Source organism: Rattus norvegicus, chromosome 5 (genome assembly GCF_036323735.1).
Source record: "Rattus norvegicus strain BN/NHsdMcwi chromosome 5, GRCr8, whole genome shotgun sequence".
In the NCBI taxonomy this organism is placed as follows: Eukaryota; Metazoa; Chordata; class Mammalia; order Rodentia; family Muridae; genus Rattus; species Rattus norvegicus.
The window spans coordinates 76,896,294-76,919,542 of record NC_086023.1 but is presented as its reverse complement, the minus strand read 5'-3'; the positions used below and the strand labels follow the sequence as shown (position 1 = coordinate 76,919,542).

Sequence of the window (23,249 nt, the reverse complement as noted above, 5' to 3'; positions counted from 1 at the left end):
CTGAGAATCGCTGTGTAGCACAACCTTTCTCCTGTCAGCTACCCACCCTTCGCTCCCCCGCCCTCTCCTCAGGTCCTAGAATGCCAGTGACCATTCATTGATCTGGGAATGACCTGGCTGTCTAAAGTGTGTTCAACCATGGGAAAGTCAGAGGTCTGCTTTAATCATCATTTTCTATGCCGTACATTAGCTCTCCAATCCCCATGCTGCAGCTACCCACTGTGAGTTCTGTGATTCTCCACTCCCCACACATTTGAAAGCAATCGAGTTACGGATGGTTGTGAGCAGCTATAAAGGTATTGGGATTTGAACCCTGGTCCTCTGAAAGAGCAGGCAGTGCCCTTAGTTGCTAAGCCATTTCTCATACTCATTTTAACAGCCCCACTTTGACTGACAAAGAGTTGAGACCCAAAACCACTAGTAACAATGGGAATTCGCTTTTCCACACCTTCTAAGCTAAGTGTACCATTATTCTATATTTGGGGTGTTATTTTTAGACTCAAGAGTTGGTTGCAACAAATTCCTCTATTCAGTGTGGTTTGGATGGGTGTCTCTCATTGTCAACATCTGTACACCCAGGTTCTGTGCCCCAGGATCTCTCTATTCCTACACCCACTTACCATGATATATGAGAAGTTAAGGCAAAGCTCATCCAGAAATCTGTACAGGGCACAGCTGAGCACAGAACGTTCTAGTGTGTCTTAGAAACTTCTAAATAAACTTTCCTTCATTAGTAAGTGTTCCTGATAAATTTTTACGAACAAATTATTTTCTGAATGTCCCCATGTACTTTGGGAGTTGTCTAAAGTTTAATCTTTTCCAAGGCTCAATACCACATCCCTGGTCTATTCTGTAATCCAGTCTTGTCCTGCTCTGAAAGTCAGAGATACCCCAGAAGGTATATGAGTAATACACGCTCTGAGCCCTCATATGTCAGGACAGACTGTGTGAGTGTCTGATATTTGTAGAATCGAGTACTGCGTGTTATAAAAGCAGATGACCATTAAGTTTTCTATTCTTTGAAAGCCATTAGAATTTTTCAAAAGATGAAAGCACTGTATCTTAGGGAAACATAATCCCCGGAGTCACCACATAAGTTCAAAATGGACTGTTGACTCCTTCAAGCTACTGGATAGCATCAACCTCCAAATTGTCTCACGGATCATCCACAATAGCTTGATACAACTCTTTCCCCTTTAGCCTCTAGAATCTACTTCCTCTGAACCTGGTTCTTGCTCTCTCTATAGCTTTATTTGACCACAACTCTGCTTCTGTGAACTCTGTTCTACCCTCTATTTTAATTTGAACAGATTAGGCTTAGGTCAAACTGCAGACCCTTCACTCTGGCTTCTTTCATGAATTCTGGAATCCCTCCCTCCAGCCTCCTTGCTCCTTCCCTCTTTCTAGTTGAACTTGTTGTTGTTGCTGTTGTTGTTGCTGTTGTTGTTGCTGTTGTTGTTGTTTAATGAAAATATGTGTGAAAAGAAGCAACTTAGGAGGAAAAGGTTATTTTGGCTTACAATTCAAAAGGATACAGTCCATCTTTGGCAGGGAAGGTATGGCAATAGGACCCTAAGGCAGCTGGTTGCATTGCGGCCCTAGTCAGGAAGCACAGAACAGTGAATGTTAGTACCCAGCTATCTTCTTAGCTCGGGATCCAAGAACACAGGAAGAACATGGGATGATGTCACACATTCAGAATGCAATCCTCTCTTCAGGTCAACCTCTCTGCAGACACTGTCTCATCATTACACACCCAGAGATGTGTTTCCATGATGCTTCTAAAGTCACTCAAGGTGACCATGAAAATTAACCACCAGAGCAGTGTGCTCTGATGATCTCACACCAGTTCCAGTATCACCGTCCTCGTCAATATCACATGACTATCAGGCTCTTCCTCTTGAACCAAGGACCTCTTTTTCTTCTTTCTGGGTCAGGTCTGTGCTTGGTCTGTCAGGACTGCTTCCCTGGCGAGTGAAGCTACCCTCCTGTCTCAATGAAAACACGAGGCTAGCTTGTCACTATACCTGAGGGGCAATGCAGGTAGACAAATCTGCCATTCTTCTTCTTACTCTAAAATTTCCATTGATTTCTTTTCTCTATGATGGTAGTGAAGGATTTGTACCATAAGATATTCAATGCCAAAAAAGATAAAAAAATAAAGATAGTCAATGTCCTTTTCTTCTTTTTGACTTCAATCTGTCATTTTCTTATAGAAATGCATTCTCCCCAAGCTCCATACAGTCCTTTGCATTTTTCATATGCTCCCCTCTCTCAGAAATGCTGGTTTATCTCCAAGTTAATGCAGCCCCTCCTCAAGTCATCAGAACTTTCAAACCATTATAGCTTTAACTGTCAACTTAACACAATCATCATCTTAGAAGAAACTCTTAATGAAGAAGTATCTAGATCAGGTTGGTCTATGGGCATGTCTTTGGAGGAATGTCTTGATTGTTAATAGATGGAGGAATACACAGCCCACTGTGGGCAACACCATTCTCTAGGCAGGGAGTCCTGCATAGTAAAGAGAGGAGAAAGCCAGCTAACAGCAAGCAGGTGGCATGGGTGCATTCATTTCTTTGCTCTTGACTGTGGATACAAGGTGACCAGTTGTCTTATTCTCCTACTTTCTGTGACTGCATTGCTATGTACCTGTAACCTGGAATTGTAAACCACATAAACCCCTTCCTCCCTCTGTTGCTTTTTCTCAGGGTGTTTCATCACAATGAAAGAAATGAAATTAAAACATATGAGGAGCTTCAATTGTGAGGGTTTGCCTTAACAAAACATGAGTTCTTGCATACGTGTGTTTACACATTTGTTTCACAACTACATACAGAGGCACAACTATACAGCAAGTACTGACTTGAATAACATGGTTTCCATCACCGGAAGCCTAAAGTCATATTTCAAATATACTTAGCATTCTGCATGACTCTGTTTGGTGTAAAATTGTATTAAAATAAGCAGAGTAAGTAAAAACAATCAAACTGTTCTCTGGGGGAAGGCAGAAGTCCACATTTTCAGCACCAGCAAAACATTTGGTTCCTTTTCTGTACCTCTCTTCATCCCTCCCAGGCTGTGGGTATAGATTAGACAGCAGTGTGCTTGCCTAGTATGCATGAAGCCCTGGGTTCAACCCAATTACTACCTAACCAGACATATTGGTACACACTTGTAATCCCAGCATTCAAGGGACAAGGTAGGAGGATCAATAGCTCAAGGTCATTTTTGGCTATACAGTGAGTTCACGACCAGCCTAGGGCATGTGATGTTCTGTCAAAATAACTCTTTCATAAAATATATTTTCTGTGGTATTTTGGTTTATCATGGCAAATGTACCTGGCCGGTCATGGAGGAAACTCTCAGTCCTACGTCAGCCATAAGCATGTAGATATCCAATGTACAATCCTCCCCCTAGAACAAGGTGCTTAAAAATACACAGATGAATTAGAAATCAAACTCAGGTATGCTCACAATGGACTACAAAGGGTGGGACCTGAACCTTAGCCCTGAGAGTTGGAAGGCTTGGTAATAACCAGCAAAGTCTCATACTCTTTGTGGGGGAAGGAGGAAGGCAGGGATGGAGAGAAGGAGAGCTGGAAGGAGTGAAGGACAGATGAAGGGAGGGAAAGGAGGGAAATGGAGGACAGAACCCCATATGCCATGGCCAAGAACTATAGCAAGTTTCCAGGGGCACCAGATGGAGGTTAGAAAATGCCACACACTAAAATGGGAAAAAGGACTCCACGCAACCTGACCCTTAATGTACTATACAAAATTTATACAAAAGTATGGAATGGGAGGTGGTGGAAAGATGAGTCAGTCAATGGTTTAAAAGCACTGGCTGCTCTTCCAGAGGACCAAGGTCAATTCCAACCACCCACATGGAGACTCACAACTCTCTGTAACGCCACTCTCCAGGGATCTGATGCCCTCTGCTGGCCTCCGTGGATACCGCTGGCACATGCAGGCAAAACACCCATACACATAAAACAAATAATAATTTAAAGGTACATAGGCACTAGTATTAAGACAACTAGAATAGTTTTCATATGTATAAACAACTATTTTATATGTGTCTATGTGCACACATATGTCTATAGATGTATGAGTACAGAGAAAATAACTAGGGCAGCTGTTTTCAACCTGTGGGTCATGACCCCTGTGGAGGTCATGACCCCCAACAGGGATCATTTATCAAATATTTACATTGTGATTCATAACAGTAGCAAAATTACAATTATGAAGTAACAATGGTAATTTTATGGTTGTGGGTCACCACTACACGAGGAACCATATTAAAGAGCCATGGCATTAGGAAGGTTGAGAGCCACCCCAGGGGCTAGGAGAATACATAAAAGTTTTGAACAAAGAACTAGAGACCAGAGCTAAGAAAGGTTTCTTTTTATTGTTTATCGTCTCATACCCATGTGTTATTTTTGTTCGTGTATCTAGCTTTTCACACCCATGCAAAACACCCTCGAATAATTCTAATTCTACCTAGGTAAGTGAAGATATCATGTTCCGTCAACCTCACACTACTGTCATGACAAAACACATGGCAAGCTCTCCACACAGTGAGTTTTGGGCAAACACACATTGTTACTATAACAATTCCTCTGTTAAAGTAACAAACTTGGGTCCTGTCTCCTCATCGCAACTTGACTGGCAGATGTTGGCAGCACAGAAAATCCCAGACCAGGAACATCCCAGCCCATTTGGGAGAGGTCCAACTAGCGGCTAGGTGGTTAAACTCTGGGTCCTCTATCTCAGGCAGGTTCCATTTTCTCTTAAGACGGTTAAAACCTACAGGCCTGGGCAATCTGCACATTCTCAAGTGACTTTTTGGTAACTGAAACATAATAATTAGCTAAGCCAGGGACAGAGATTTCTTCTTACAAAAGAGAAAAATCTTACTTGGAGTCACTCTCCAGCTACTCCCGAAGCTACCTGACCTGCCCGTTCAGTGAATTCTTTTTGTACGATTTCAGCTTGTCCAGTCTACACCACCGCTTTCTGCAAGGCTCACCTGTAGATCCACCTACTCACCTGTTACAGAATCTTCTTCTTCCCAGGAAAAACATGCATGGGAGGTTTCTGTTCTGAAAACATAACTGGCCAGTCCAATTTGGTAGCCTGCAGGCTCTTTCGTTTTGATTTGTTTTATAAATATTTATTCAACAGCCACAAGGCGGCTGGCACCATTTCACCATTCAGTCTGCGTGTCAGAAGGGCACAAGGAATGGCTTCTGCTTTGTGCCAGGAAAAGCAGATACCTTGTATATACTATCTCTTTTGCAATGAGAAGGATGGGCACTCCGATGGAGACAGACCCACAAAGGAGCCATTGCTCTGTCATCCATGAGCTCCGGGCCCTAACTGGAGCCTGCCCCTGTCAGCTGACTGTGGCTGAGCCGTCCCAGACCACGTTTTCTTGCTAAATTAAGCCTAAACTAGTAATCTGTGCAGAGACAAAGTCTGGGATAGACTAAAAAGGAACCTTGTCGCCCATTACTCTGCCAGGCAGTTGCCCCAACGACATCAGGCAGTCATCTTACCAGCTGGCAACTGCAGGAGCCATGGGGCACACTGACACCTTCCCACAGACCTCAGCATCCTGCTGTGGCGTGCACAGTAGCAGATGGGCAGAGGCGTTGTCTTATGGGGTCCCAGAGGCAAAGGGATCAAGACATCCCTCCCAAGCCTGGATGTAAGCTTCCAGGCAGAAGATTAGAGGTGGCAGGAAGGACTAACAAACCGTAAGGCATACCCTGGAGTTCCCAGAAGTGCCTCTACCCACCTCCAGCAGAATGTTAAGGTGTTAGATCTTACAATGCAAGTTGGGACTAAAGGGGGGGTTGTTTTGTTTGTTTCTATGGTTACCTCATGCTGGGCCCCAAACATGGAGTGGCATCTCTCACCTTAAAGAAAGGGAAGTTCAGGGAATGAATGATTGACAAAAACAAAAAAACAAAAGCAAACGAACAAACAAAAAAGAACGCCCTAAAGGTCAAAGGTCAAGTGTACAGCAGCAAGCCTGGAAGATGAGGGACAGAATCCTAATTCTCTGATCCTGCTCTGCTGGGCCGGCCTCCCCATCATTCAACTGTGAGCATTTGCTTGAGTTGCTGTAAAACGGCCTCTGGTAAGAGGCTCCCAGAGTCCAGTGTATACCCAGTCTAAGAGACGACGGCAGGACTCACGTATCAGATAGACATCGAATACATCCTCAGAGAGAACTGGCCAACAGAAAACTCTTGGGCTAGAAGACTCACAAGACTGATTCTGCACACTTCCCAGCCACCACCCATTCTGTCACTGCCAGCATCATCTGCAAACAGTGACTCTGCCATGAGTCACTCCCCCTCCAAGTCCTCCTGGGTTTTCTTTTGTAGTCATGTTCTTGCTTTAAAAATTGCACCAGCCAAAGTTTCGCAAAAACAATGTTTAAAATTAATCCGTCTTTTTTTCCTAGTGTTTGCTGTGGGCAGAGCTCAGATCTCACCACTACCTAAACCACCCTTGCCCGGCATGAGAAGCCACAGAGGCACTGGAAAGCCAGCCCTGTTTGGAAACCTTCCTAATAACTATGGGAACCTGTCAGATGCCCCGAGGCGGGACAAGGGTTTAATTAAGTACAGTGTCTGATGGCTCTGATTAGGGAACTGAGGACACAGTAACCAGGTGTCATGCAAGCTTCGATCTGCCCCTCTTGCGAGGACTCAGCGAGGGTCTCTTTCAACTACAACAAACAGAAGGCTGTAATTACACAACGTCAGGCAGCAACTAGGCGTGCTATTTTGGAATTCATATTTGCCTGGAGAGTTCCACAGCCTAGAAGATGAAGAGCCTCCCCACTTGAGTAGTGGCTGTGCATTTAAAGTACTTGAGTCCCTGTAACGCTCTATAACCCTAATTATATGCAAACAGAGAATCGCCAGCCAAAATTCAGTGGTGTGTGCTTCACACAGCTGTGGGCCCCTTGTGTCTCCTAGCATGGACTGTGTAGTTTAAACAGCAGAAATTTACTCTCTCACAGTTAGGGGAGCTGAAGGTTCAGGATCAAGGTTGGGGCCATATTGGATCCTTCTGAGCCCAGTGAAGGAACTCTGTCTGATGCCCTTCTCCCTGACCCTGATGGTTTCTCTTGGCTTGCACATACATCACCCCATCTCTGTCTTCATATTTACATTTATTTCCATGTGTACTCATGCAAATATCCCCTTCTTGAAAGCACAATTATATTTAAGGCTGACTTTAACGACCTCATCTTGACTTTTCCATCTCCAAAGACTGTGTCTCTAAGGTCATGGTCCCAGGGAATGGGAGTTAAGATCTCTGTGTCATTTGAAGTAACGCAGTTCAACCCACATTGTACTGGTTCTGATTAAATGTGAGGTGGATCCTCCTGTTGGAACTGGAACTCCTGTGGTTGGCGTGGGATTGCAGAGTAGATGCTGAACTAAGTCCCTCTGTCAGTCCTCCCAGCACTACCCCCACCACCACTACCCCAACAGACCCCCGTCCCATCTCCATGAACCTGCGCAGCAATGCTCAACTTCCTCTGGTTTTAAGTGAACTAAACTGGGAGAAAACTCACCTCGATTCATCCCCATCTGCCCCCACGGGCGTGTGTTCGAGGCTTATTTAACTCGTTAATGAGAGGAGCAGCAAGATGTTGTGGTCAGATCAAAAGAGCACCTCGTGAACATGCCTATCGGAATAATCTGGACCGCTGAAATGAATTCACAAATAAATGCAGAGCAGTCAGTGTCCAAGGTACAAAAGTAACCGGGTCACCACTGGGCAAAACTCATTTGCATCTCTATGGGTCAGGATCATCTCCATGACTATCAGTTTCCGACAAATTACAGTTTACAATTAATTAATTAATTAAGTGCAAGCTGGAAGGCAGGGGAAGTGGGCTAAGCCTGCACAGGCTTCCCAGCCGCTCCGATGTTGCTGCACAGGGAAGGGCTGGCCTCTCTCAAGTTTCAGAAACTATCAAGATAATGTCTGTGGGGGCCAGTGAGGTAGCTCAGCGGGTAAAGATGCTTCCCACTTAAGCCCGACATCCTGAGTTCAATTCCCAGAATCCACAAGGGAGAAGAAGAGATTGATGCCTGCAAACTGTCCTCTGGCCTCCATACATCTGCCACAGTGCCAGGTGTGGGGGGATGGTGGGGGAGGTAATGTGTGTGATGGGGGCGGGGGTGTTATGTGTGGATATGGTATGTGTAAGGGGTAGGGGGATGATGGGGGAGGGTATGGGAGGTATTGTGGGGGTGGGGAGGAGAGGTTGGGGGTGTGTAGTATGTGGGTGTGTGGGGGTCTAGGGAATGGGGGAGGACTGGATGTGTGGGTATGTGGATATGACACACACTAAATAAATTAGAAAACGAGTTTTTAGGAAGTATGCCCTTTGAGCTGGGCATGCTTGTACTTGCCAGTAATCAAACTCTAGAAAGGCTGAGGCAGGAGGATCTCATGTCTAATAGCAGTATGGGCCAACAAAGCAAGTTTCAGTCCTTAACAATAGTAGCAGAACAAAAGTGGCCCCTTCCTCCACTCTGCCCCACTGCTCACAAGGCCCCAGATCTGGAAGACAGCACCCCTGCTCCTCAGGGGCTATGGAGCTTCCTTAGCACCCCTGGGGGGTCAGGCTTACCCATACATACATCTTTTGCCTGCTGTTCTGCCGTTTAGGGTTTCTTCCCTCCCCCTCTCTCTTTCCCCCCTCCTTCCCTCCCTCCTTCCCCCCACTCCAGACTCCACTCTCTTCTCTCCTTCAGGACAATGTTCAGGATTTGGCTCAGACCCGGCTGGGCATGTTTCTAGGGCCACTTCAGGCCTAGAAGTTCACCAGTCTCAACGGAGACGTTTTTTCTGTCCTCTCTGAAGCATTCGCCATTCACTTTGACTGCTAAGCTGAAGACTGACACCAGAGTCCTGAACTGCTTGCTCTCTTTCCTCCACTTACAACCATCACTCAAGTTCCCTAACCTCAAATGTCAGCATGGCTATGAGAGTAAAGGGACATGATGACATAGCACCCCCATCCCCCATCCCCAACCCCCCAACCCCACTCATAACACAGCGCGCACGCGCGCGCGCGCGCGCGCGCACACACACACACACACACACACACACACACACACACACACACACCAGGGAAACTTCCCTTGCCAAATAGGCAATAACCAGTCTCTATGGGGACAAAAAGGCTCATGAATTTCTTTAATTTTGAACGTGTTGAAGGGCTATGTAGCTTCAGAGCGCCTGTGGAGTCAGAAGTGTCTGTAGCCACTACCTGACAGTGTAGCCTTTCCTACCCAGTCCTGTCTCTTTGGCTCCACAACAGATGTTTTCAAGGCGCTACCCAGTAGAATTCTCGCATACCAGCCTCAGTGTCTCCAGGTCTCTACCCTTTAGGAACTCAATCCTGCAACGATAAGAGAATCAGAGAATGTAATAGGGCTCAAATGTACTCGACAGATTACGTGGCCTACGTCTCCCAGGCCTTGGTTTTCTAAAGCCTACAAGAAGTGTGTCTGCCCCAAACAGTGACCCTGCCTTTCTTTCAAGCAATAGCATCCTCACAGTTGGAACAGAATGATGGGTACCAAGAGAGGCAGAAACCGGCCCCGTCACTGTCCCCTTCACTGTCCCCCTCACTGCCCAGGCTTCAGAAATGCTTGCTCCGATGTAGTTACAAGAGAAAAGTGAGCCAGCCTTAGTACTCAACCACAAAGAACAGGAGAGAGCCCGAGAGAGTGGCTCCTCCTCTGCCGGGTTCTAGCACAAATTTCAATGGCTATGTGGGCGGGGTCGTGCCCTGATTGACATGAGATTGTTTTCCCTCTGCTTGCTGCCAGACTCCTGACACTGGATAGCCCTGGGAAAGGCTGGCAGCCCAGCTACAGGCTCTCACTGGTCAGGATCATCCTTGGTGATCCCTCTAGATCTCACATAAGAGCTGGGACTTATTTATCAGCAACTCCGCAGTACTCCGCTCAGATAAGGAATTCCAGACACTGCCCAGGTCACTGCTCTGTAAGGCTCAGAAACGAAGTCTTCTGCTCGTGACCAGCGTGCAATGTGATACCTGAGTTGATGTTGCTTGGTCCCTGCTTAAAGTACAGAGCATCTCAGTGTCCAAAGACCCCAGAAATACTGATGAGATGGCAACATCACACACACACACACACACACACACACACACACACACACACACACACCAATTCCCACTGACACTCTTGTCCCTTCAATCCCAGTGAAACACAAACAATTCAAGCTTATAGAGAATGTGTTCATTGTGAGACTTTGGGTAAATTAAATACTCTAAGACTCAATGTTTTCACCTATAAAACAGGAATAAATGTTAGTGCAGATACCACAGTTGTTCCAAAAGGCAAACCCCAAATATCTCAGTCCTTTGCCATAATAGAAGCTTGTGGTGCTCCCGCTAAGTGAAAGCCATACCCTAAGTTTGCAGTTTCTATTAGCCCATGTCTATCTCCCCAGATGTGGGAGGAGAAAAGAGCAATAGAAGGGTTGATTCAGCCAGTACTACACAGTTGTAGCCAACATAATAACAGCACAACATAATAACCACTGTGCTTAACTGCAAAGTAGCCTGTCAAAGAGAGTTTTGCTATGTGCCCAGAATAGGAACAAGTTTGTAAAAAGGTAGCCAGTCCCTTCCCAGGATGATACATTATAGCATTGCTGGACTGAATAGGATCCTAAGTGTTCTTCATCCCTCAGTTGTTGGCAAGGCAGGAAGTGGGCTTTGGTTCCGAGTAAGAAGGAGGAAGAGGGGGGTTGGGGATTTAGCTCAGTGGTAGAGCGCTTGCCTAGGAAGCACAAGGCCCTGGGTTCGGTCCCCAGCTCCGGAAAAAAGAACCAAAAAAAAAAAAAAAAAAAGGAGGAAGAGGGTGGGTTCTTGAGCAGTACTGCAGATTTTCTCCACCCACCACTCTCAGAAGATTCTGTTCCTGGGGTGAATCTCAGGGTTCTTTAGGGTAATTCTCAGGGTTCTCTGGTATTGCAATGCCCAGACTCTTTTTTTCACGGGCAGTCTAACAAAACACAGAAAAACAGTAATGAAAATGTAATTTGGTAATGGAGAAGGCTCAAGTAAGCACATGACTGGCATAACTTCATGGGACTCTCTGGCAGAGGAGAGGGCCTAGTGGCCAAGGGTAAGAACGGGATGGGTCCTTATCCTGATTGACAGATAGACTCTTATATATAACTTCATATAAGCTGTGTGTGGCTGACCTGTGCATCCCATAGTCTTAAGCATGCATACCCTCCATTGTACATGATATATAAATAGGCTTTTTTGCTCCCTGATTAGTCAGCTCAAGGGCAGATTGGCAGGTATTCAGCTTAATGCCCAATATAGGTGTATTAGTTACCTTTCTGTTAACTGTGATAAAACACCATGATCAAATGCAACTTATGGAAGAAAGAGTTTTTAGCTCGTGGCTCCAGAGATAAGAATCCATCATGGTGGGAAAGCAGGCCAACAAACAGCAAATGTGACATCAGGGGCCGGGAACTGAGCAATCACAACGTCAAACACAAGCGCAAGAAGGGAGCGCACCGGAAGTGGCTTCAGGCTTTCAACGTTCAAAGCCCACCTCCAATGACATACTTCCTCCAGCAAGGCTGCACCTCTTAAACCTCCTCAAACAGCACCACCCACTGGCGAACAAGCACTCAAATACCCCTACACACCGGGGACATTTTTATTCAAACCACTGCAGCTGGTCTATGCTGGCCTTTCACCTCTCCTTCTACCAGAATGTGCCTGACCAACCACAAATGACGGCAGTGGCAGAGCTGCTGCTGGCGGTTGCTGCTGAGCTGCCTGCCTGCCTCAATACTAGGACACTAACAAGACTTGAAAACAGAAAAACCTAACACTCTTCCAAATGTAGTCATTAGGTGACAAGATAAATATATGCTCTTCCTACTGGCTTGATGCTCCCCACTCCTTAGGAGGTAATAGCCTGCATCTCATATACACAGGTGAACACGTGCCTCTTTTCTCTTGTTTTTTTGTTTGTTTTTGTTTTTGAAACAGCAACTCATAATGTAGTAGAGATAGATCTCAACCTCCAGACCCTCCTGCCTCAAGTTCCCAAATACTAGAATTTTAGGCACGTGCTACCACATCTGGTTCTTCTTTATTTTATTTAGAAGGCCCCCGAGTTAGCATTATATGAACTGAGCAGGCTCTGTTGAAAAATATATGTGCATATATGTATATGCATTCAATAGCAATTAGTGAAAAAAGAGGCCACGAACCGGAAGGAGAATGGGGAGGGGTATACGGGAAGGTTTGGAAGGAGGAAAGGAAAGAGAGAAATGTTGTAATTAAACTATAATCTGAAGAATTAAAGAAAAAAAGTTTTCATGTTCACCGCACAGAAACTTCACAGTCAAATTCCTTCTCTCTGAGCCGGAAGTGACCATGTCAGTAGAATGGAGGACAGGGTTTGCAGTTAGGCCAGCATGAGGAGAAGGAAGTTGTTAGGATCTAGGTATGCTGTGGAGTGCTGATGTCATTCCCACTGAAGGAGAGTAAAGACCACTGACCCAAATATCTCATTCTATGTGCACAGTATAGCTGGTCCCGTGACTGCCTCTCCCTAAATTTGGGATTTGAGAGTTCGGCCCCAAACATAGGAGATGTGGGGTTTTTATAGCCCCAAAACTCCAAGGGTAGGGGGTTTACAAGAACTGGAGATTTCCAGGGGAAAGTTAGTTATGTAGGAACTTGGTAAATGTCTTATCTTCTGAGGGTGAAGGTCAAGGCGGTGGAACATGTCAAACTCCAGAAAACAAGACAAGGAATGGTTAAACTCAAGTTTTATAGTTAAACAGAAACAAACTGTTTTTATTTAATAAAATAGTTACTTATCTTAAGACAGAGTCCAGCTTCTTTGTCACTGCCACGCTCTCTCTCTCTCTCTCTCTCTCTCTCTCACACACACACACACACACACACACACACACACACACACACACACACAATGTCAGTTCCAACAATCCAGTGTCCTTAGGAGATAAACAACTTCATTAACTTTCTAGGGATAGCAGACAAATGCCACAATCCAGGCAGTTTAAACAACTGAATCTCATTTTCTCAGTTTTCTGCAGGCCTAAAAGTCTGAGCTGAAAGTATGAACAGGGCCAGTTTCTTCCGAGCCCTTTCACCACCGCCTGCAGACAGACGGATGACTTCCCATTCTGCCCCTTCTTTTTCAACAGGTACATGCCCTTCTTCTTGTTTCAAGGATTGTCGGGGGTCTCCTCAGCTACAGGGACTCCATCTTGTATAGAGTCTCCATTTTGTACTAAATTCTAAGAAACAACCGAGTTCCCTGAACCAGCTTCTGGCCCCAGGTGCCCTAGGAACTTAGACCACAACGCCTCACCCTATGGTTGGCATATATAGTCAGGACTGAAATCCAGCAGCTGCTAGAGGCTCTGATTGGCTGGTCTCCATCCAGGCCACGTTAGCAGGAAAGCTATCTTAGGTACTGGTACCCATTTAAGGTGCCAGGTGTGAAAATAGCAGGAGACATACAACATATGCATGTACCCGTCTGGTCGCCTCCACCCTTGCCCCTACCCCATCTGATTTGTGGGGTTTTTCCTCTTAAAACGTTGCTGTGCTCCACCCCTCCCCACTAACACGGTTTGAAACCTGAAGCTAGCCACCTCCCTGACACACCAGTCTCTAAATAAGGATTCTTTTACTGTCTCGACCTTGGTTTTCATAGAGAATTATTTCACAAATTCTTGGACCCTAACCAGATAGACCCTAGTCATGTCTGATTATAGTTCCCTCTAACCTCTTTTCTGTCTCGCTTCGCTTTCTGTTGCTATAATAAGACAGTGATCAGAAGCAGCTTAGAGGAAAGAGTTCATTTCCTCTCGGAGCTTCAGTCCATCCTTGATGGGAGTCAGGGCAGGAACTGAGCACTGACTGAGCCAGAAACCATGGGAACAGTGCTCACCGGCTCACTCCCTGAGACTTGCAGGGCTTACTTTAGTATACAGTCCAGGACGTACCCAGAGACGGCACCACCCACAATGATCTGGGCATTCGAACATCATTAACCAAGAAAATGCCCCACAGGCCCGACGGCACGCTCCTTTAATCCCAGCACTTGGGAAGCAGAGGTGGATCTCTGTGAGTTCGAGTCCAGCCTGGTCCTTATCAAGTCCCAAGCAGTAACAGCTACACAGTCAAACCTTGTCTCAGAAAGAAAGGAAGGATAAGGAGGAGGGAAGGAAAGAAGAACAGAGGCAGCCCCACAGACATTTCTCCAACTGTACTGATGGTGGTATTTTTTTTCCGTTGAGGTTCTCTCTTCCCAGATGACTCTAGCTGTGTCTAGGCTTTAAAAGCAAAAAACAAAAAGCCCGACCCACAGCTACCCTTCGCACTTGCTTATCTCCAGCCACAGTCACTTTTACGTCTAGCATGGGTTAGTATTCCCACGTGGGACATTGGAAGGATCCACAACCCAGTGCGTAGAAGCAACTTGGCATCAAGTAAACATTTTTAGAGTCAAAAGTGTAGAAAAACAACAGGAATCGAATAAAGCTACAAGACGGGCAGACCATGTCGATAATTCTGGTCCCTGGCTCGGCAGCTCCTCGGAACGTTGTGTCATCTGATTGATTACACAGCATCCCAAAGCCCATTTGTTCATCCCCTGACCACGCCCATCAGGAAGGTCCGTAAGGATTTCAGCATTGTCCTCGGCAACCTTGCCGCGGCAGGCGGGAACAAAACTTCCCAAGTTCTCGCTCGTGCTTGAAAACATGGGCTTGATTGTTGCTAACTTGTTGCTAACAAATGCTGTTGGCTGTTTTCCTTGAAAACAGCGGGCTCATTTTGTTCATTTTAAGAAAAATATCTGCCAATTTCCCTCATCTGAGCAACCACGGTTGGCCTGTCAGCCGATCGTTCAAACGGAAATGTGTTACACAAGAACAGTCTCACCTTGAGATAGTAAGTGCCCCGGGTACAGCAGGGGCACTACGGTTCTAAATATGTTTTAAATGCACGCAGGAGAGCCAGGTTAGTTTTTTGCCACTTGTTCCAGGTCATTCTTTTTTATGGTGTTTGTTTGTTTGTTTGTTTGTTTGTTTGTTTGTTTAAGACATGGTTTCTTGGGTGGCCCTGGCTGTCCTGGAACTCTGTAGACCAGGCTAGCCTCCAACTCAGAGAGATCCCCCTGCCTCTGCTTCCCAAGTGCTAGCCATCACTGCCCAGCTAGATTTATTTTTAAGTGTGTGTGTGTGTGTGTGTGTGTGTGTGTGTGTGTGTGTGTGTAAGTATGTAGGGGGAGTGTGTGTGTGTGTGTGTGTGTGTGTGTGTGAGAGAGAGAGAGAGAGAGAGAGAGAGAGAGAGAGAGAGAGAGAGAGAGATCCCCTAGAGCTGAGCTCCAGGCAGTGGTGAGCTGTCTAGTGTGAGGGATGGGACCTGAACTTGGGTCCTTTGCAAGAGTAATGTACTCTTAACCGCCAAGCCATCTCTCTAGTGTTCCTTAAGGTAATCCTTGAGTGAAGCCAGCAGGAGTCTCTCTTCATACTGACTTTGTGGTAGGACAAAATGCATGAGCGAGACGTGCAGTGCAGAGCTATGGCCTTGATTTGTGTTAGAGTTCTACAGGATTATGCAACATTGTTTTTATGCCCTCTGTGCAAACGTCAGGTTCATTACAAAGCCAAGTAGTGCCCAAGTGCTTGCTATGGATTAAGTACTTGTGTCCCCTCAAAATTCAGATGTTACAAACTGAATCTCTGAAATGATGATTAGGAGTGAATGCCTTGCAGGGTCATCTGATTATGAGGGCTGGGCCTTCACAAACAAAATCGGGGCACTTATTAAAGGGGCAGGAGAAGAGGCCTCAGAAAACTGCCTTCCCCTTCCATTGCCTGAGGATACATCGAGCAAACGCCATCTGTGAACTGGGAAATGGCTTCTTCAGACGTCCCAGCATCTAGAACTCTGAGAAGTAGGTCTATATTGTAAGAAAGCACCCAGGCTAGAGCAGCCACAACTCACTAACACACTGTATCATGAAAATACTTTTGGCCTTAAATATCCTCTAAAGAGGGCTGTGGAAACTTCCAAGGGCCCTACAAGCACACTCTAAAGAATTGTCCCACCCTTGCTGAAGATCCATTTTCTCCAGGACCAGCACCTCCCTGCACTGAACATCCCACACTTACACCTGGGACTTTGCCCACACAGAGTCTGTCTATGCAGGGGCTTTCCTGGTTAGTCAAATGGCATGCCAGAGATACTTGGCTTCGTGCTGTTCCCACAGAACATTTCTATCTCTTTAAAGACAGGGTTTGCTTAGTCCAGACTGGTTTCTACCTTAGCCACTCAGTACCAGGATTGTGGCTGTGCCACCAGGCTGTCCAGCTCAAACGTTGTCTCACCTTTGGGCTCTTCCAACTGATTAAAACCAATGAAGTCACTTAAAAATTTTTCCCTTCATGTTTATTTCATGCACATGGGTGTTTTGCCTGTGTGTGTGTCTCTGCACAATGTTCTTGCGGTGCTCAAACAAGCCAAAAGACGCCGTCAGCTCCCCTTGGATTGGAGTCAGATGGATGTGATGGGTGTTTACCAAGACGGTGCCGGAAGTCTCACTGTTGACCTCTGGAAGAGCAGCAGGTACTCGTAACCACTGAACCATCTCTCCAGCTCTACGAGGTTACTTCTTAAACTTTCTACTCATCCACAGGCTGCATTACCACCATTTTAACTTATGCATTCTTCCAAGAAAATGTTCCTTAACTTTACTTTTAAAAAGCTAGCCTTTTTAAAAATAAAAATTCCTGACTTTACTTTTCCCGTGTACACTCTTACGAAGTTCATTTTGAGATGTACAGTGAAGTGTTCCACAGATACAAGGTGCCACCTGTCATGTGCAGGTGATACACAAATAACAAATCCCATGGTACCTCAAGGACAAGGAAACATGCCCCGGAGAGGGCCTCCCACTCAGCAGGGAAAATATAGGCTGCCCAGAGTGACTGGTGTCTGGTTTCCCACTCATGAGTCTTGGCAAGGCTTCAGGCCCCCGTGGAGGTATGAAAAGACATCATTCTTGAAGTTTCAGATGAAACGTGTCCTTTCTTTTGCTCAGGGACAAGGCCCTTCCCTTTCCTGGAGCAGAAGGACACACAGAGTGTCCTTGTTCCCCTCAAGCAAGGCTCAGGTGGAAAAGAAATTTCTGTTTCCATCCAAGCCCAGAGCTCAGTGGTATGTTCAGCCTTTAACGGCTCTGAGGTGCAGCTGCGCTGGGCCCAACAAACAAGAGGTACTCACCTCAACTACCAGCATTTTGGTCACAATGGTCACAGGCATTAGAGTATTACATTTCTGTCTTAGATACGGAGATGTGCGATAAGGAGATCAGATCTCTCCACTATTAGTAGCATGTTTCCCTTGGAAGTACAAGGACTTGAGCTCAGTCACCAGAATCCGCATTTAAAAGAAAAAAATGGCTAACACCCTGAAGCACTCTTAACCCTGCCATTGGTGCTGCAGAGAGAGCATAGCCTACTTGGGGAGTCCCAACCCAGTGAGAGACACCTCCCCCTCCACCCCCCACCGACATCTTAGTGAGGCTGCAGTGGCCCTCACCACTGATGCCTGGAAGTCAGGAAGTCGGTGAAAAAAGACAAAGACCCAGTAAAGAAACCTGGGGGCAGGGAGATCAGATCCCTCAGCTGTTAGTAAAGTGTTTCCCTTGGAAGTGCAAGGACAAAAAGAAGAAGTGGGCCCTTGGGGTTGGGGATTTAGTTCAGTGGACCCTGGGTCCCATCCTCAGCTCTGGGGAGGGGGACCTAGGGGGGTGAGGGAGGAATTGGGGGGGATGGGGAGTACAATGGCAAACTTCGGGACAAGCTGAAGCTGAAGCTGAACAACCTCGTCTTGTTTGACAAAGCAAGCTACATAGGACAAACTCTGTAAGGAAGTTCCCACTACACGCTTATTACTCCCGCTGTGGAAGACTTGAGGTTCCTTGGCCAGAGCAGCCCTTCAGTAGCTACTTAGTAAAGAAAAGACTTACCAAGCTGGCTCCAAAGCACAGAACAGGTTCAATCAGCTGAACATTTGGGAAAATAAAACTTCATTGAATTAAAATAAGAAAGAAAGAAAGAAAGAAAGAAAGAAAGAAAGAAAGAAAGAAAGAAAGAAAGAAAGAGGGGTTGGGGATTTAGCACAGTGGTAGAGCGCTTGCCTAGCAAGCGCAAGGCCCTGGGTTTGGTCCCCAGATCCGAAAAAAAAAAAAGTAAAAGAAAAAGAGAACATGTCAAAATATAAAAAAAGAGAAGAAAAAAGAAAGAAAGAAAGAAAGAAAGAAAGAAAGAAGGAAAGAAAGAGGATAACACCAGGGAAGTAGCGCCCAAGGTTGTCCTCTGGCCTCCGCATGCCTGCGTGCACACTCCCACACTACGTGCACAGGCGCACACACACAAACATGCACACAAACACATGTACACACAAAACCAACAGGAGGATGCTTGCAGGTTGCCGCTGACATTCAGAGGCTTGAGGATGGACTCTGGACTGGTGCTAAGATGAGTGGGACCCACTGTACTGCCACTCGGTGACCCTGTGACACCAAGCAGGCCACTCGGTCCGTGAACAGTGGCTTTGCCTCTGTCGCTCACCAGTGTCTGATGCGGAGGGGCAGGCATCACCCAAGACCGCCTGCGCACACCGTGAGCACACTCCGTAACACTGATTAGATGCGTACGTGCCCCTCAAAAGCTAGGCCATGAAGTCCTTCCTAGTGGGTTACTTTATCCAGAATCTGGGCCTTGGCTTGGCTCTGGAGATATTATTCCAAGAAGTTTTATAAATGCTCCTTCACCCTTCATTTCTCCTCAGCTTGCATTTGAACTGAAGTGTTCACAGCCCTCCGCCACTCCACAAGGACACAACCACAGGGAGCACAGAGACAGAAAGTAGGTTGGAGGTTGTGGGGGTGGAGGAGGAGGAGCGTGGACTGTGGCGGCTAATGGATATGTAGGAGTTTGTTTGTTTGGAGTGGGGGATGGGAGGATGCTGAGACAGTCTGGATCTATATTAGATAATAGTGGTCATTAAACAACCTGTGTAGGTGCTAATCCCACGTGGCTATGCTCTCTGAAAGGTGAATTTTGTGACTCAATCGCAAAGGAGTATTCCAGGGCTGAGGCATAGCTCAGCTGTTACAGGCAAAAGCTCATAGCTAAACATCAAAAGTTTGATTCCCTGCACCCACATCAAAGTTTAGCTCGCTGGTTTCTCTTTTGAGGCTGGAAAGGTGTCTCTGTGGTTAAGGGAAATGGCTGCTCTCACAGAGAGCCTGGACTGGGTTCCTAGCACCCACACTGTGGTTGACAACCATCTAGAACTACAGGAATCCAATGATGCCCTCTTCTGATGTCTTCGGGCACCAGGCACGCATATGCACATGGACAAACACGAAAGCCTAATGCGCATACACGGAAAACAATGTCAGTAAATCCTCTTCTAAGACAAAGTGTAAGAATGTTACACACTAGCCGTGCATCACGGTGAACGCCTTTAATCCAGCACCTGAGAGACAGACGCACAGGCAGAGCTCTGAGTTGGAGGCCAGCCTGGTCTACAGAGTGAGTTTAAGGACAGCTAGGGCTACATAGAGAAACTCTGTCTCAAAAAGCAAAAACTAAAAACACAAACAGAACAAGAATGTGACAAACTGAGTCTCACAGATGGCCATTTTCAAACCCAGGGGAAACTTCCAGAATGCAACAACCACACCAAAGAGTATGTATTTGAGAAAATGTGAAACATATTTTAATTTATGCTCTCCAACTTATAAACTCCAGAATGTGAACGTCTCATTAATGTGTCTAAAAATTGACTCCCTTAACACGAGAGCATTGTCTATGTTGTGGGATGGTTTGGAAATTAAACGAAATAACAAACTAGTGTGTCCTCTTAATGGGTCCATTAGCTGATTTTATTATTATTAATTATTGCTATTATTTTTCTATCTATTCCTTTTCATAGTTTTCTTATTTGACACTTACAGTTCAAAGATAGTGAATGGCTCTTGTTTCGTGAGGATAATCTTAGAGAATTCTCAAGAGATACGGCTTGAAGGAAAGCCTGCCTTTACAATACTGGGATGTCTACTGTGCCTCCTCCATGAAACACGGGAGTGGTAGAGGAACTGCGGAAAAGCTGTGCTAGGCTACTGAGCTGCAGAACTGTTTGCTCGGCGCGCCCTCTTGTGGTCGATTGCAGTAACTGCTTCTGTGCTACCTGTACCATACATGACCGGTTCAAGGTGTTGACCCTCATATTCCCAGCACATTGTGCCTTGTTGGAAACCGAGAATCTGCATCTTCGCTGCTCCCAGGAGACTTCTATGTGTGCTGAGTTTGAGAAATGCTGGGTAAGAATACATGGAAAACACATCATCGGTTGATCCAAAGTCATTTCTTGAGTGTCTGTCCCAGGAACTGTAAACAATGCTGTAAATATCCTTTCGATAAAAGAGAAACTTGTTTGCTTAGAACTTTATAATGCTGCCAGTGTTTCCTGCACATTCAGGTTGATTGTCTCTTGCCCTTTGCAGTGTGACTATCGGCTTTGATAAAACGGGTATTTCTGCTGTGCTCTTGGTACGAGTTTGCTCTTTGATGGACAGAAAAAAAGTCATAGTAGCCAAGAGACAACCACCTCGGGCTCATTTTTCACTGATAATGACAGAGATCAAGACTCCAGCTCACCTCCAAGATCCCAGAACCGCTGCCTGGGCAGCTGGGTTTATATCCTTTGCACTAATTTTGCTTCACGGCTGGTAACTGTAGACATTCCTTGTATTCATTGTGGTCATTTTCTATGTCCTTCCAAGGACATGTACAGACTGTGCTTTAAAGGTTGGCCTCCAAGATTTTTAACAAAAATATTTCTTTCTGTGCTGACTTTAAAAATAAAAGATTGGTTTCATGATAAGTGATTATATCCTAATTTTTAAAATAAAACAAAAAATAAGGACATGGCGAAGGTATAACAAGCTGAGAACCACAGGCCACTGCTCTAAATCCCAACAGAAAACGTCCAAGGAGTGTCTGTAATCTCAGCTCTCAGGAGGCTGAAGGGAAAGGCTCAAGCTCAAAGCCGACCTGAACCACACGGTGAGTGGCTGCCTAGAGAGACAGGAGGATGGATGGAGGAAAGAGAGTGGCGAAGACTTGTGTCAATGGAGAACTGACCCCACAAAGGTGTCCTCTGACCACGAGTGCGCGTGCAAACACACACACACACACACACACACACACACTAAAAACAAAAATCAATCAATTTGACTTTGTATTTCTAAAACAAATACAAAAAGAGCAACGTACACTTTTCTCTAGATCACATGGTCTGTTAAACAGCATACAACATAACGAATGTCCCCAAAGGCTTGTGCTCCAAAGACCTGGTCCCCAGGTCATTTTGCTATTAAAAAGTTTTGGAACCTTTAGGAGACAGGGCCTAGCAGAAGAACATTAGGCCATTGAGAGAGTCCAAAATCCCCACCCCTGTCTCTCTTCAAATTTCAGTATTTGTGCTTTTCACTCAGTTAAAAAATATTTTATAGTTTTCCTTGTTCTCCTTTGCTCGTGATTGGGTTAAAAATACGTTATTTCATTTCCAGGTATTTAAAGAGTTCTCAAACGTTTTGTACATTGTTATCATTATTGATTTCTAACTTAATCCCATCACTGTCAGACGTGATGCTCTGCAGAATTTAAACATTCTGACTAAATCTTTTGACTTCCGAGATTAGCTCGGCTTGAGTCTGCTCTCCACTGCTGTGACCAAATACGTCCAGTTAACAACTGAGCATGAAGAAAGGCTGGAGGCTTCACAGTGTCAGAAAGGCTGGAGGCTTCACAGTGTCAGTCCGTGGGTCTTGGTCATGCGGTGGGCACCACAATACACCATGATGGGAGTATAGCAGGGGAGGTCTAGTCACTGCACCACACCCAGGAGGTGAAGGGAGAGACACAGGCTGGCCAGATGCTTCAGCCAGGAAAAGCTCCATGTTGCTAATATGATAATCCAAACTTGATCCCCAGAGCCACACTGTGGAAGGGAAGAGCTGATTCCTGCAAATTGTCCTCTGACCTACACGCATGCATGCGCGCGCACACACACACACCACAATCAATTGATGTAATAAAAGATTAAAATCTGAGAAAAAAGAAACAAGCATGTCTCTCATTTTTTCTAAAGTACAAGAACAAGAGTTCAACAGCTACAACACCCCAAATGTACAGAAATAAACCTAATGTCTACTGTGAACACCCCAGCCAATTCCACACAGCTGCTATGGTCCAAACAGAGCCCAGAGTAACCTTCTCCTGACGGCCTGTGGCTGATAGCGATGTTTGGAGGAAATCCAGTTGTGTCACCACTGTCGTCAATTCTCCAGAGACAGACAGAGGCCTTTGTTAAAATCAGCTGCCCCGTGGGCTAACAGGAAATGTCGAGGTCTTCACGTAGAGCTCCCCAGAATGGGGTTTCTCAGGAGTTCAGCAACCCTGAGAAACAGGTAGAGAAGAGCAGCTGGGAGTCGGTGGGGCAAATGTCCAAGGATCACCCAGTGAGTCCTGGAACTGATCGGGACAATGCTTTTGGTTACTGCCTGAAAAGCTGCAGGCGTAAGTACCAGACCAGAGACCAGCCAGACTATATGTCTCAGGAGACTAGAGAGAAGGAACAGTAAGATTACTCATTGTTAATTATGTTCTTCGTTTAAATGTGTGTGTGTGTGTGTGTGTGTGTGTGTGTGTGTGTGTGTGTACTCTCAAATGCACGCATGTGCACACGTATCTATCTGAAACCACATGGGTAAATTTATTTTTTCTTGTTTTTTTTTTATTGGAGAGTGAATTTCTAAAACTAAGGGTGGATAGAAAACTAAGGACACAAAGAATCTTTTAAGTCTTTAAATTGATCGTATAGATTACATAAAGATAGAAGATACATAGGTATATCAATCAAAACTCACCAAATGCATGTGTAAATGGGTGTGCTTTCATAGATGCTATACCTCAAATATTTATCACAAAAGCATGACCATAGGGATTTTTAATGAAAACCTTCCCCTTGAAGAGTCCCTACAGTTGCTGTCCGTTAACACTGGACCATAGAATGT

At 45.6% G+C, this 23,249-nt stretch overlaps 1 long non-coding RNA gene across 2 annotated transcripts; it reads right to left on the bottom strand.

The window, feature by feature from the left end:
* Window positions 1-9,223: 9,223 nt before the first annotated feature.
* LOC120102883 (uncharacterized) lies at window positions 9,224-23,237 on the bottom strand. 2 transcript variants are annotated; one of them, XR_005504781.2, is made up of 3 exons: window positions 23,103-23,237; window positions 22,447-22,632; window positions 9,224-9,445 (listed from the first exon to the last, which is right to left on the bottom strand). It is a non-coding gene; the product is annotated as an uncharacterized LOC120102883 (long non-coding RNA). The 2 variants fall into 2 exon arrangements; XR_010066521.1 differs by lacking the exon at window positions 9,224-9,445 and having other exon boundaries at window positions 22,296-22,632.
* Window positions 23,238-23,249: the final 12 nt, after the last annotated feature.